Source organism: Chiloscyllium plagiosum, chromosome 5 (assembly GCF_004010195.1).
Source record: "Chiloscyllium plagiosum isolate BGI_BamShark_2017 chromosome 5, ASM401019v2, whole genome shotgun sequence".
NCBI classification, from domain to species: Eukaryota; Metazoa; Chordata; class Chondrichthyes; order Orectolobiformes; family Hemiscylliidae; genus Chiloscyllium; species Chiloscyllium plagiosum.
The window spans coordinates 118,897,577-118,913,984 of NC_057714.1; the positions used below are offsets into that span (position 1 = coordinate 118,897,577).

At 46.3% G+C, this 16,408-nt stretch overlaps 1 long non-coding RNA gene across 1 annotated transcript; it reads left to right on the forward strand.

Moving 5' to 3' along the window:
- Positions 1-479: 479 nt before the first annotated feature.
- On the forward strand, positions 480-14,879 carry LOC122550370. Its single transcript, XR_006311829.1, has 3 exons — positions 480-520; positions 9,328-9,387; positions 14,826-14,879. It is a non-coding gene; the product is annotated as an uncharacterized LOC122550370 (long non-coding RNA).
- Positions 14,880-16,408: the final 1,529 nt, after the last annotated feature.

Genomic DNA, 16,408 nt, shown 5'->3' on the forward strand with positions numbered 1-16,408 from the left:
GATCATCCATTTTCCTGCCACTTTAACACACCAGCCTGTTCTCTGGCAACATCTCTGTCTCAGGATGGCTGCAGTGCTCCAGCGAAGCTCAGTGCAAGTTAGAAGAACAGCACCTTATTTTCTGCTTTGGACACTGCAGCCTTCTGGACTCAGTATCAAGTTCGATAACTTTGAGGCCTGAGCTCTCCCAAGTCCTTAACCATACCACAACATACCAGACCTTATTATCACCTTGTGTGCTATTACACACAACCCATTGTTAACCATTATCAGTTCCTTTTGTGGTTCAGCAACAGTGCTGTAGGGTGACAGAATTGGATAGACTCTCTGGGGATTTTGGGATTCAAAATATTTCACAGGCAAGCAACTAATGTTTATGTTCAAAATGGTAAAATTCAGAAAAATGTCAATAATCTAAGTGTAATTGTTAAGTGGAGTTCTGATTTCTTTGTTTTGACAGAACAAGGTGCCGGCCCATGTCCAGGTCGACAGTTTGCTCCTCTCCCAGAGGTTCAACCACGTGAGTCTGCAATAGAATTAATACTGAGGGGATGGTTCCGAATGGGGAATGGGTACAGCTGAAGGGCTCTGCAGCACACTGTGGTGCTCGGGGACTGTACAATGCATGGTGTTACTGAGAGGCCTGATGGCAATCCTATTGAACACACATTACAGCCTCCAAATCCTGACCCCACTCACAAATAGTTACAAGTTGTGAGGCTGTCATTTTATAGTCTTTTGCAAAATGTGGATATTACTGATAAGGCAAGCATTATTTATTTAACACCAACAATATATTTGGCTTTTCAACTTTTAGATTTAATTATCTACACATCTTATGTATTAGGAATTTGCATAGAACCCTGGAATTTTGGATTTTACCACGTGTGCTGACAATTTAACTCCTCAGTGTTATCTATGATGTGTTTCTGTGTTAACACTCCATAAGATCAGAAATCGTAAAATAGATCTATCTCTGTCTGAAATGCATTCAATGACTTGGCCTCCACAGCCTAGTTCTACAGAGTCACCACAATCTCCTCTGGCCTGGGTACCAAGTTCTGGAAACAGCAGCATCCTTTGTGTAGGGAGTCTCTTAGTAAATGGGGAGGGGCAATTTGCTCATGAGAGAGGGTGGGGATAATTGAACAGGATGGGAGTTGAGCAGGGACACGATGATTGCAGGGAACAGTTAGATCAGAACAGGGTCAGATTAATCAGGATGGGGAGACTGAACATCCACCCTCCAATTGACCGTCACTCCTCTCCTGCCTCTACTCACCCTGAAACATCCCTGCCTTGGGCTGGTCCACCTTCACAGACCGGCTCTGCATCTGAATAGTGGATGGAGGTCACTGTCTGGAAAAAGGGGAGGCATTCAGCAGATCAGGGCCATTGACGTTCCTCCTGTCTTTATGATTGGCTCTCTATTCAGGGTAGGACACGGTTACATTTTCCATTTTCTGAGTCCATCAAGCTCTGAGAATCATCCAAACCCTGATCCTTGATAACCAGTTGGAATGGTCTGAGCTGGTCTGAGTGAGGAAGTGTGTGGAGCAGTGGTTTATATTGAGGGTCTTGGGACAAGGAACATGAGTGAGTGACTTGATGGAGAGTGGTTTGTCTGCCCAATCTTTTCTATTTATTCAGGAGATGCAGACATTTCTAACAGGACCATCATTTCTTGGCTGTTCCTAGTTGTGCTTGATCATCATCTTGTTCCATTTTCCCACTAGCCTTGTCACTATCCCTGTCATTATCCATCAGGTAGAAGTTTCATTTGTGCCCTTCCACACTTTCCCTTTGGTGAGATAGAGGTGTAGGAAAAGAGGACATCAGTTAAGAATGGACTGCTCCCTTCCCATCCTTGACATCTCTGTTTACATTTCTGGAGATGGACTGGCCACCAATATCCAGTATAAACCCACTGACTCCCACAGTTACCTGGACTGTACGTCTTCACTCCCTGCTTCCTGTAAAGAATGTATTCCATTGTCCTAATTCCTCCATCTCTGTCGCATTGTTCTGATGAAGCCAACTTTGCCAAGGGAAGTCTCTGAAATGTCCACCTTCTTCCTCAAACGAGGATTGCCTAGCACTGCAGTTGACAGGGCCCTCACCCGGGTCTGACCTAACTCCCTCCCTTCAGCCCTCACTCCCGCAGTAGCGATATGGTTGCCCTTGTCCTTATCTTTGATCCCACCAACATCCACAATGAAGGATCATTAGCTGCTATTTCCACCATCTGTAGTAACATGCCACTATGAGATACATATTCCCCTCCCCGCCCTTTTCAGCCTTCTGCAGGCACTGTTCCCTCCAGGACACCCTGGTCTAAACAGCCTTCACCCCCAAAATCCCCCCAACAGTTCTATGGCTCCTTCGGCTTCAACTGCAGAATGTGTAACATCTGTCTGTTTACCCCCTCCCTCCTCAGTATCCAAAGGCCTAAACGTACCTTGCATGTGAAGCAGCCCCTCACCTGCACTTCACACAATCTAGTTTACTGCATTCACTGCTCACAATGTGCTCTGCTCTACATTGGGGGAATCAAACATGGACTGTATGACCAGGTTGTAAAACACTTGTGTCCTGTTCACAAAAGAACATCCTGAGCATCCAGTTGCCTTCCACTTTAACACCCCACCCAGTTCCCTGCCCAACATCTCAGTCTCAGGCTTGCTGCAGTGCTCCGTGAAGCTCAGCACAAGCTCATTTTCCCCCTGCGGACCCTGCAGCCTTCTGGGTTCAATATCGAGTTCAATAACTTTGGGGCCTGAGCTCTCCCAAGTCCTTAACCAGACCTCCACACACCAGACCTTGTTATCACAAATAACCCATCGTTAGCCACTAATGGTACCCATTAACAGTTGCTCACCCTCCTAGCCAGATCGCTATCCACTCCATTGTCTGCCCAACTGCTCTTCTCTCCCTTTTAGCTGTTAACCCCACCTTACCTACTCCCCCCACCCTATCTTATGTAAATAAACCAGTACTTTCCTACGGACCATCAGGTCTGAGGAATGGTCACTTGCCCCAAAACGTTAACTCTGATTTCTGTGCACAGATGCAGCCGGAGCTGCTGAGCTTTTCCGGCAATTTCTATTTCTAAGTTAAGAATGGGTTGTGTTTTGATCCCAGATATTGCTGGTATTGGTCAAATCAAGTCCGAGAGTGAAACCTATGGTCTATCGACCTACATTTACTTTTTCTTAGTGAGTTAACCTGGTGTTTAGTCACTGATCCATATTCTCATGACACTGCAGATGTCATTCCACTAAAGAACATAAATTCATTCCACAAGAGAGCAAAATAAACTGATGGATGTGGGAACATTGAATAAAAACTACTGTTTCCCAATACAATCCATGACAGAGATGCATTTCTAGCAAAATAGCATTCACATTTTAAACCTTTACCTTACTAAGGCTTCTAGTTCTTTTCTTGAACATTAGACATGATTTTCCAATTCCTTTCTAAATGTGATTACATGAACCAGTCAGTATTCTTCTGGCTTGAATGTTTTCAGTTCTAACAACCTGAAGACTATTTATTCATTTCACCCACCAATTCCTTATTATCTTCGATTAATTCTTCATTCTCACTCTCTAGATAGCCAACGCTCTTGTTTGCTTTGTCTTTTCCTTCTTAGATATGTATATAAATTTGTTTTTATATCTCTTGCTAGCATCGTCTCATAGTCTAATTTGTTTCTCCTGATAAATGCCATTTTTTACCATTTTCCATCCTGTGAATAATCACCTGATCTGCTCTTTCCTTAAGTTTGATGCTTTCCTTAATTTCCTCAGTAACTATTGATGGTGGGTTCTTCTCTTTGAACTTTTGTTTAGAGGAAGAATACTGAGTATTCTGAGTCCCAAGATTGCATGGGTGGTTAATAGTGAAGAGGATGGTTGTAGGTTACACAGTCAGTCGCCTGAGGCGGGAATTGAACCCGGGTCTCTGGCGCTGTGAGGCAGCAGTGCTAACCACTGTGCCACCGTGCCGCCCACTTTAGAGGAAGAATACTGAGTATTCTGAGTCCCAAGATTGCACGGGTGGTTAATAGTGAAGAGGATGGTTGTAGGTTATCGGAAAATATAGATGGGTTGGTCAGATGGTGTGAGGAGCGGCAAATGGTTTTAACTGTGATAAGTGTGAGATCTTGCACTTTGTAACAAAAACAAGATAAGGGATTATATAATGAATGCCAGGACACTGGGCAGATTGGTGGAACAGGGGGATCCCTGAAGTTGGCTGAGCATGTGAATAGAGTTTAGATCAGAGTGGTGCTGGAAAAGCACAGCAGGTCAGGATGCTGTCTGACCTGTTGTGCTTTTCCAGTACATCGCTGATCTAAACTCTGGTTTCCAGCATCTGCAGTCCTCACTTTTGCCTGAACATGTGAATAGGACAATTAAGAAGGCATATGAGACACGTTGCTTTTATCAGTCATGGCATAGATTAAAAGAGCAAGGAGGGTAAACCTGGAATTCTGCAGAGTATTGGTCAGGCCACATTTGGGGTACTGTAAGCAGTTCTGGTCACCTGATTACAGGAAAGATATGTTAGCATTAGATGGGATAGAGAGGAGGTTCACCAGGATGCTGCCTGGGATGGAGAAATTGAGCTATGAGGAAAGACTAGATAGGCTTGGATGGTTTTCTTCAGAGCAGAAAAGATTGAAGGGCAACATGATTGAGGTGTCTAAGAACACAGAACATAGGACAGTACAGCAGAGTACAGGCCCTTCGGCCCTCGATGTTGTGTCAGCCTTTTATCCTACTCTAATATCAATCTAACCAATATCTCCTTCATTGTACTATCTTCCATGTGCCTATCCAAGAGTTACTTAAATGTCCCTAATGTATCTGACTCTACTACCACCACTGGCAGTGCATTCCACACATCCACCACTCTCTGTGTAAAGAACCAACCTCTGATATCTCCCCTGAACCTTCCTCCAATCACCTTAAAATTATGCCCTTCATGATAGCCATTTCCACCTGGGAAAAAGTCTCTGGCTATCCACTCTATCTATGCCTCTCATCATCTTGTACACCTCTAGCAAGTAACCCCTCATCCTTCTTCACTCCAAAGAGAAAAGCCCGAGCTCCCTCAACCTTTCTTCACAAGACATGCTCCCCAGCAGCATCCTGGTAAATCTGTGCACCCTCTGTAAAACCTCCACATCTTTCCTATAATGAGGTGACCAGAACTGAACACAATATTCCAAGTGTAGTCTAACCAGGGCTCTGTAGAGCTGCAGCATTACCTCACGGCTCTTAAACTCAATCCCCCTGCTATTGAAAGTCAACACACCATACGCCTTCTTAACAATCCTATCAATTTGGGTGGCAACTTTGAGGATCTATGGACATGGACTCCAAGATCCCTCTGTTCCTCCACACTGCCAAGAATCCTGCCTTTAACCCTGCATTCTGCATTCAAATTCAACCTTCCAAAGTGAATCACTTCAACTTTTCCAGATTGAACTCTGTCTACCACTTATCAGCCCAGTTCTGCATCCTGTCGATGTCCTGTTGCAACCAACAACAGCCCTCCACATTATCCACAACTGTACCAACCTTTGTGTCATCGGTAAACTTACTAACCCACCCTTCCACTTCCTCATCCAAGTTATTTATAGAAATCACAAAGACCAGAGATCCCAGAACCAATCCCTGTAGAACACCACTGGTCACCAAGCTCTGGACTGAATACTTTCCATCTACCACCACCCTCTGTCTTCTGTGGACCAGCTAATTCTGTATCCAGACAGCCAGATTTCCCTGTATCCCAATCTCCTTACTTTTTGAATAAGCCTACCAAATCTTATCAAACGCCTTCCTAAAATTCAAGGACACTACATCCACCTTCATCAATGTGTTTTGTCACATCCTCAACGAATTCAATAAGGTTGTGAGGCATGGCCTACCCCTTATAAAGCCATGCTGACTATCTCTAATCAAACTATGGTTTTCCAAGTAATCATAAATACTGTATCTCAGAATCCTCTCCAATACTTTACCCACCACAGACATAAGACTGACTGGCCTGTAATTCCCAGGATTATTCCTATTCCCTTTCTTGACCAAGGTAATAACATTTGCCACACTGCAATCACCTGGCACTACTCCAGTGGACAGTGAAAACGCAAAGATCACCACCACAGGCGCAGCAACCTCTTCCGTTGCCTCCCGCAGTAACCTAGGTTATATCCTGTTTGGCCCCGGGCATTTATCTATCCTGATGTTTTTTGAAGTTTGCAGCATATCCTCCTTCTTAACATCGATCTGTGCAAGCATATCATCTGTTTCACGCTGTCATCAGAAACATCAAGTCCCCTTTCAGTAGTGAATATCGAAGCAAAGTATTGATTAAAGACCCTTCCCAACCTGCTCCAACTCCAGGCACAAGTTCCCTTCACTTTCCCTTATCGGCCCTACCCTCACTCTGGCCATCCTTTGTTCCTCACGTAAGTATGGAATGCCTTAGAGTTTTCTTTTCTTTAGATTTGATTTCCTATAGTGTGGAAACAGGCCCTTCCGCCCAACAAGTCCACACCGACCCTCTGAAGACTAACCCACTCAGACCCTTTCTCCAATCCTATATTTACCCTTGACTTGGCAATTTAGCATTTCCATTCACCTGACCTGTACATCTTTTGGATTGATTGAGGAAACCCATGCAGACACGGGGAGAATGTGCAAACTCCACACAGACAGTCAGCTGAGGCAGGAATTGAACCCAGGTCCCTGGCGCTGTGAGGCAGTGGTGCTAATCACTGACCCACCATGCTGCCGTTCCTTAATCCTACTTGCTAAACCTTTCTCATGCCCCCTTCTAGCTCTTCTAAGTCCATTCTTCAGTTCCTTCCTGGTTACCCTTTAACCCTCTAGATCCCTGTTTAATCCTTTCCTTCTCAACCTTAAGTAAGCTTCTTTCTTCTCCTTGACTAGATGTTCCACATCCTACCATCCCTTCCTTGCCTCAGAGGGTCAAACTTGTCCAGCACTATCAGCAGGTGCTTCCTAAACAACCTTCACATTTCTGTCGTGCATTTCCCTGAGAACATCTGTTCCCAGTTTAATTACCTCAGTTCCTGCCTAATAGCATTGTAATTCCCCCTCCTGCAATTAGATACTTGCCCATACTGTCTGCTGCTATCCCTCTTCATGAGTGTAAGTAAAGGTCAGGAAGTTGTGATCACTATCACTGAAATCCCCTCTCACCAAGAAATCTGACCCCTTGCATGGTTCGTTGCCAAGCACCAAATCCAATATGGCCTCCCCTCTGGTCGGCCTATGTACATATTGAGTTAGGAACCCTTCCTGGACACACCTGACAAAAACTGCTCCATCCAAGCTGTTTGAACTAAGTAGGTTCCAATCAATATTAGGGAAGTTAAAGTCACTCATGACAGCAACCCTGTTAATTCTGCACTTTTCCAAAGTCTGCCGCCCAATCTGCTCCTCTGTGTCTCTGTTGCAATTGGGGAGCCTGTAGAAAATGCCCAATAAAGTGACTGTTTCTTTCCTGTTTCTGACTTCTACCCATACTGACTCTGTAGACAAAGCCTCCTCGGTGACCTCCTTTTCTACAGCTGTGATATTATCCCTGCCACGTGCTCTGAGCTCGTCACCCTTATTCCTGTTACATCTTGCATTAAAATAGACACACGTAAACCCATCACATTGACTACACCTTTGCCCTATCGAGTGCCTATTCTCCTCACAGATTCCCTGCATGCTGTACCTGACTGTTCACTAACTACTCCATTATCTGATCCGTAGCTCTGGTTCCCACCCCCCTGCTAATCTAGTTTCAATCCTTCTGAAGAACTTGAGCAAACTTCCCGCCTAGGATAATGGTGCCCCTCCAGTTCAGGTGCAGCCTATCCTTCTTGTATAGGTCCCACCTTCCCCAGACAGTATCCCAATAATCCACCTATCTGAAGCCCTCTCTCCTACACCAGCCCTGCAGCCAACGTGTTCGTCTGCACTCACTCTCTATTTCTAGCCTCACTAGCTTGTGGCACCGATAGCAATTCTGAGAGTACTACTTGGCCTGTCCTGCCTTCGAAGTTCCAACCTAACTCCCTATACACTCTTTTCAGGTCCTCCTCCCTTTCCCTACCTATGTCATTGGTACCGATGTGTACCACCGACTTCTGGCTGCTCCCCTTAAGAATCCTGTAGACTCGATCCGAGACATCCCTGACCCTGACACCCAGGAAGCAACATTCCCTCTGGGAATCTCACTCGCGACCACAGAATCTCCTGTCTGTTCCTCTCACAATTGAATCTCCTATCACTATTGTTCTCCTATTCTCCCCCTCCTTCCCTTCTGAGCCACAGTCAGGCTCAGTGCCAGAAACCTGGCCACTGTGACTTTCCCCTGGTAGGTCGCTCCCTCCACTATAGTATCCAAGATGAAGAGGGGTATGGACAGGATGAATGGAGAGAAGCTGGTCCTCTTGGTTGAGGAGTTAATCTTGAAGGGGCATAGTTTTAGGGTAAATGACAAAAGTTTCAGATGGAATTTGGGAAAATACATTTTTACTCGGAGGGTGGTGGAAATCTGGAATGCACTGCCTGGGAAGGTAGTGGAGGTGAGAAACATTTCAGCCTTTACAAAATATTTGGATGAACACTTGAAATACCATATCATTGAAGAGTATGGGAAAAGTGCAGGAATTGTGTGTCTTTCATGGTCGTTATTGTCAGTGCAGACTTGATGAGCCGAAGGGTTTTTCTGCACTGTATGGATTTCTCTCAAAGAGTCTATGATGCTCTTTTGAAACTTGTTAAATTTCATTTTAGTGTGAAGAATAATTTATGCTGTAAGTTATTTTACCCGTTGAACAATATGTTGATGTCCCTGAGGTTGCTGTCTTATTTTGCCATGAAAGCCTGAATCCCGGGTTCAGGGCTCAGTCAGATGGCTGTTTAAATATAGAGATTATTTAGTCACCAACTCCAATGGTGCTCTCCACTGGCCGGCAAAGTGACTAAACTAAATCTGGAAGTGGACAGGACCATGTCCAGTTGCAGCGCTGTTCCCACTTTTTTGTATGTTAAGTCCCTCCCCACCTGAACAAACACCAGCTTTACCTTGGCTCGTTCAGTCCTGTTTGTGATTCAGCAGCAGTGCTGTAGGGTGACACAATTGGATAGACTCTCTGGGCGTTTTGAGAATCAAAATATTTCACAGAACAACATCTAATATTTTTAATGTTATGATGACAACATACAAAAGACAGATAAATGTCAATTATTAAAGTTTAATTGTTAAAAACCATTTCTGATGTTTTCGTTTGTACAGAACAAGGTGCCGGCCCACGTACAGGTCGACAGTTTGCTCCTCTACCAGAGGTTCAACCAAGTGAGTCTGCAATAGAATTAGAACTGGAATCACAATATGCTTTATTGTCACGTGTGCTCAAGTACAGGAGTACAGGAGTACAGTGAAAGGTTGGCGATGTCGCCCATATGGTGCCATCTTAGGTACAAAATACAGAAATAGAGGGAAAAAGAAAGGCAAAAACTTAAATTACTTATAGTTGTTCATAGTATAAGTTAGAAAAATTAGCATAAAGTTAAAAAGATAAGCATTGCACTCTTTCAGATTAGGACAAGGGACTTGCACATGTGATCTGCCGGGCTCCCGAGCCATTGACAGCCCATCAGCTGGCCAGTCCGCTCAGGCCTCCAGCCCGATGGCTGTCCCCACATCGCTCAGGCCTCCAGCCCGATGGCTGTCCCCACATCGCTCAGGCCTCCAGCCCGATGGCTGTCCCCACATCGCTCAGGCCTCCAGCCCGATGGCCATTCCCACATCATTCAGGCCTCCAGCCCGATGGCCATTCCCACATCATTCAGACCTCCAGCCCGATGGCCATTCCCAAATCGCTCAGGCCTCGAACCCGATGGCCATTCCCACATCGCTCAGGCCTCCAGCCTGATGGCCATTCCCACATCGCTCAGGCCTCCAGTCCGATGGCCATTCCCACATCGCTCAGGCGTCCAGCCCGATGGCTATCCCCACATCACTCAGACCTCCAGCCCGATGGCCATTCCCACATCACTCAGGCCTCCAGCCCGATGGCCATTCCCAAATCGCTCAGGCCTCCAGCCCGATGGCCATTCCCACATCACTCAGGCCTCCAGCCCGTTGGCCATTCCCACATCACTCAGGCCTCCAGCCCGATGGCTGTCCCCACATCACTCAGGCCTCCAGCACGATGGCCATTCCCACATCACTCAGGCCTCCAGCTCGCTGACCATCCCCACATCACTCAGGCCTCCAGCCCGCTGACCATCCCCACATCACTCAGGCCTCCAGCCCGCTGGCCATTCCCACATCACTCAGCCTCCAGCCCGGTGGCTGTCCCCACATCGCTCAGGCATCCAGCCCGCTGGCCATTCCCACATCACTCAGGCCTACACTCCCCACATCACTCCAGCATCCAGCCCTCTAGCTGTCCCCACTCCGCACAGGCCTCGGGCCCTCTGGCCTTCCACACTCTGCACAGGCCTCGGGCCCTCTGGCCATTCCCGCTCTGCACAGGCCTTGGACCCTTTGGTTGTCCCCGCTGTGCACAGGCCTCGGGCCCTCTGGCTGTCCCTGCTCTTCACAGGCCTTAGGCCCTCTGGCTGTCCCCTCGGGCCCTCTGGCCTTCCACACTCTGCACAGGCCTCGGGCCCTCTGGCCATCCCCGCTCTGCACAGGCCTTGGATCCTCTAGCTGTCCCCACTGCGCACAGGCCTCAGACCCTCTGGCCATCCCCGCTCTGCACAGGCCTTGGACCCTCTGGTTGTCCCCGCTGTGCACAGGCCTCGGGCCCTCTGGCTGTCCCTGCTCTTCACAGGCCTTAGGCCCTCTGGCTGTCTCCACTCCACTCGAGCAACCAGCCCTTTGGCTATCCCTTCTCTGCTCGAGTTTCCAGCCTGCACTAGCTCAAGAGAGACAGTAAGAGGTGACAAAGGGGATAAAAAGGGAAAAAATTTGTAAATGTATAGGAGTGGAAGAACTCTGGTTGAGTGTCCTATTCTGCTGCCATGTTAATCATTAGAACTAATACTGAGTGTGGGTTTCAGAATGGGGATGGGTACAGCTGGAGGGTTATGCAGCACACTGTGGTGCTCTGTGACTATACAATGCACAATGATATTGAGAGCACTGATTCATTCAACCCACATCACAGTCTCCAAATCCTGAACCCACTCACAAATGGTACGAGGAGTGAGGCTATCATTTATAATCTTTTTGCAGAATGTGGATGTTGCTGATACAGCCAGCATTAATTTATTTAAAATCAATTATATATTTAACATTTTCCTGGATATATTAACATATATCTAAACCCTTCCTATTCATATTCCCATCCAGATGCCTTTTAAATGTTGCAATTATACCAGCCTCCACCACTTCCTCTGGCAGCTCATTCCATACCCGTACCACTCTCTGCATGAAAAAGTTGCGCCTTAGGTCTCTTTTTATATCTTTTCCCTCTCACCCTAAACCTATACCATCTAGTTCTAGATTCCCCCACCCCAGGGAAAAGACCTTGTCCATGCCCCTCATGATTTTATAACCTTCTAAAAGGTCACCTCTCAGCTTGTCCCTATATATAGCTCAAACCCTCCAACACTGGCAACATCCTTGTAACTCTTTTCGGAACCCTTCCATGTTTCACAACATCATGTGTTCATGCTGCAGCCAAAGGCTAGTCAGTTTTCTAGATTAGGACATCCTTTGTGCAGCGAGCCGGTCTGTGACAGCTAAGAAGCAGTTTGTCAGTGAGAGAACATGGGAGTAATGAAACAGGATAGGGATTGAACAGAGATATGGTGATTGCAGGAAGGTGTTAGATCAGAGAGAAGTCAGATCAATCAGGGCGGGAGAGACTGAAAATCCTCCCTCCAATCGACTGTCCCTCCTCCCCTGCCTCTTCTCATCCTGACACATCGCAGGCTGGGGCTGATCTACCTGACAGATGAGCTAGGCTCCTGACAGGTGAATGGAGGTCACAGTATCATAGAGATGTAAGAGAAAGTAAGGACTGCAGATGCTAGAGATCAGAGTCGAGAGTTTGGTACTGGAAAAGCATAGCAGGTCAGGCAGCATCTGAGGAGCATGAGGATTGACGTTTTGGGCATTAGCCCTTCATCAGGAAGGAGGCTTGTGGACCAAGGGGGCTGGGAGATAAATGGGAGGGAGGATGGGGTTGGGGAGAGGGTAGCTAGGAAAGTGATAGGGAGATGAAGGTGAGGGAGAAGGTGATAGGTCGGAGAGAAGGGTGGAGCAGGATAGATGGGAAAGGTGATGGACTGGTCAGGAGGGTGGTGTGGAGTTGGAGGCTTGGGACTGGGATAATGTGGGGGAGGGGAAAGTAGGAAACTGGTGAAATCCACATTGATCCTGTGTGTTGCGGGGTCCCAAAGCGGAATATGAGGCAGTCTTCTGCCAGGTGTTGGGTGGTTACAGTTTGGTTATGGAGGAGGCCCAGGACTTAATGTCCTTAGCAGAGTGGGAGGGGGAGTTCAGCCACGGGGCGAATGGGGTTGGTTGGTGCGGGTGTCCCAGAGATGTTCTCTGAAACGATCTGCAAATAGATGTCCTGTCTCCCCAGTGTAGAGGAGACCACATGGGGTGCAACAGAGACAGTAGATGACATTGGTGAAGGTGCAGGTACATTTCTGTTGAATGTGGAACAAGTCTTTGACAGAGACGAGGGGGGAGATATCTGGTGGTGAGGTTTGTTTGTAGGTTGTGGAAGTGATGGAGGATGATGCAATGTATACGGACATTGGTGGGATGGAAGGTGAGGACTAGGGGGTTCTGTCCTTGTTGTGGTGGGAGGGCTGGGGCTCAAGGGCAGAGGTGTGGGTAGTGGAGGAGATGCACTGGAAAGCATCATCGACCATGTGGGAAGGGAATTTGCGATCTTCGAAGAAGGAGGGCATCTGCGATTTTCTAAGGTGTAATTGGTCATCCTGGGAACAGGTACAGCGGAGGCAGAGGAATTGGGAATAAGGGATTGTATTTTTACAGGAGACAGGATGGGAGAAGATGTAGTCCACATAGCTGTGAGAGTCTGTGGGCTTGTAGTAGACGTCCTTGGTTAGTTGGTCACCGGAGATGGGGATGGAGAGCTCCAGGAAGGGGAGGGAGGTGACCGAGGTGGTCCAGGTGAAGTTGAGGTCAGAGTGAAAGGTGTTAGTGATGTTGATGAATTGTTCAACCTCCTCATGGCAGCACAAGGTAGCGCCAATACAGTCATCGATGTAGCGGAGGAATTGGTGGGGGAGGGTGGTGCTAAAGTCGTAGAAATGGCCACCATGGAAACAGACCCTTTGGTCCAACTTGTCCATGCCTAACTAGATATCTTAAATTAATCTAGTCCCATTTGCCAGCATTTGACCCAGATCCCTCTCAGCCCTTCCTATTCACATACCCATCCAGATGCCTGTTAAATGTTGTAACTGTACCAGCTTCCACCACTTACTCTGGCAGCTCGTTCCATACATATACCACCTTCTGCATGAAAGGGTTGCCCCTTAATCCCTTTTAAACTTTCCTCTCTCACCTTAAATCTATGCACTCTAGTTTTGGACTTCCCCAACCCAGAGAAAAGACCTTAGAGAAAGTGAGGGTTGCTGATGCTGGAGATCAGAGTGGAAATGTGTGGCGCTGAAAAAGCACAGCAGGTCAGGCAGCATCTGAGGAGCAGGAGAGTCAATGTTTTGGGCATAAGCCTGACCTGAAAATGTGTTGCTGGAAAAGCGCAGCAGGTCAGGCAGCATCCAAGGAACAGGAGAATCAATGTTTTGGGCATAAGCCCTTCTTCAGGCTCATGCCCGAAACGTCGATTCTCCTGCTCCTTGGATGCTGCCTGACCTGCTGCGCTTTTCCAGCAACACATTTTCAGCTCTGATCTCCAGCATCTGCCGTCCTCACTTTCTCCTATAAGCCTGACCTGACCTGCTATGCTTTTCCAGCGTCACACTTTTCGACTCAGGGTAAAGACGTTTTTACTGTTTATCCTATCCATGCCAATCATGATTTTATAAACTTCTCTCAGGTCACCCTCAGCCTCCGACGCTCCAAGGAAAATAGCCTCAACCTATTCAGCCTCTCCCTATAGCTCATATACTCTAACTCCGGCAACATCCTTTCTTTCCTTCAGTTTGATACTTACCTTAACTTCTTAGGTAACCATGGATGGTGGGTCCAACTCTTTGACAATTTCTTGACAGGAGTAATATACTTATTCTGAGTATTTTCAAAGTATTGAATTTTAGTTCAGTTTGAATAATAAATTATGCTGTCAGTTATTTTACCCATTGAACAATGTGTTGATGTCCCTGAGGTTGCTGTCTTACTTTACCATTAAAGCCTGAATCCTGAGTTCAGGGCTCAGTCAGATGGCTGTTTAAATATAGAGATTGCTTAGTCACCAACTCCAATGGTGCTCTCCACTGGCCGACAAAGCGACCAAACTAAATCTGGAAGTGGACAGGACCATGTCCAGTTGCAGGGCTGTTCCCACTTTTTCGTACATTAAGTCCCTCTCCACCTGAACAAACACCAGCCTTCCCTTGGCTCGTTCAGTCCTGTTTGTGATTCAGCAACAGTGCTGTAGGGTGACAGAATTGGATAGACTCCCTGGGGGTTTTGAGAATCAAAATATTTCATCAAACAACATCTAATTTTTTTATGTTTTGTGGCAATCGCGCAAAAGACAGATAAGTGTCAACAATATAATAAAGTGTATTTGTTAAATAAGAATTTCAATTTTTTTCATTTTACTGCACCAGATATCTGCCCATGTCGAGTTCGACAGGGAGCTCCGACACCAGGCCCTCAACCACGTGAGTCAGCAATAGAACTAATACTGAGCGGATGGTTCCGAATGGGGAATGGGTACAGCTGAAGGGCTCTGCAGCACACTGTGGTGCTCTGGGACTGTACAATGCGCAATGTTGTTGAGAGCCCTGATGACAATTCTATTGAACACACGTTACAGCCTCCAAATCCTGACCCCCCTCACAAATAGTTACAAGTTGTGAGGCTGTCATTTTATAGTCTTTTGCAGAATGTGGATATTACAGATAAGGTCAGCATTATTTATTTAATGTCAAATGTATAATTCAGTTTTCAACTTTTAGATTTAATCATCTGCACATTTTAGGAAGAGGAATTTGTATGGACCCTAGAATTTTGAATTTTACCACACGTGCTGCCAATTTAACTCCTCAGTGTTATCTGTGATATGTTTCTGTGTTAACATTCCATAAGATCATAAAGTGTAAAATATAGGAGCAGAATTCGGCCATTCAGCTGATCGACTGTGCTCCACCAATCGAACATGGCTGATACCTTTCTCAACTCCATTCTCCTGCCTTCTCCCCGTAACCCTTGATCTCCTTAATATTTGAGAAGTTATCTATCTCTGTCTGAAATTTACTCAATGACTTGGCCTCCACAGCCAAGTTCTACAGAGTCACCACCATTTTCTCTGGCCAGTTTCTATCAAGTTCTGGAAACTGCACCATCCTTTGGGAATTACTTACTAATTGCGGAGGACCATTTTGTCAGGGAGAGAGGGTGGGGATAATTGAACAGGGTGGTGGACTGTCCAATGCACATTGTTATTGAGAGCCCTGATGACAATTTCATTCAACTTACATCGCAGCCTCCAAATTCTGGCCGTACTCACAAATGCTACAAATAGTGAGGCTGTCCATTCATTAATCTGTTGCAGAATGTGGATATTTACTGATATTGTCAGCATTAATTTTGCCATGAAGATGTGGGTGTACTATACCTTTAAGAGACTTAAAAGCTAGCAGAACTACCTGACAGCACAAGTGTTCTGAATAAGATACAATGTATCATGCGGTCCAGTAACTAGTGTAGCTGGTTGCCTGGAGACAAAAACAAATTTGAATTAGGCCAATCAGTTTAAATTATACCGCGAAAGAAACTAAACTCCGATCCAGTTTGAATTGAGTATACTGACAATATTAAAAAGGTAAAAACAAAGACTGCAGATGCTGGAAACCAGATTCTGGATTAGTGGTGCTGGAAGAGCACAGCAGTTCAGGCAGCATCCAAGGAGCTTTGAAATCGACATTTCGGGCAAAAGCCCTTCATCAGGAATTCCTGATTCCTGATGAAGGGCTTTTGCCCGAAATATCAATTTTGAAGCTCCTTGGATGCTGCCTGAACTGCTGTGCTCTTCCAGCACCACTAATCCAGAATGACAATATTAAAAGCCAATGGCACAATCCGATGCTTTGGGGGTATAAGATCGGGGAAAATTGAACAGTTGGGAGGAGAACTGTCAAAAGACCAATAGATTTAAGCTGCTAGTCAGAACTCTCTGAGAGGGACCTGT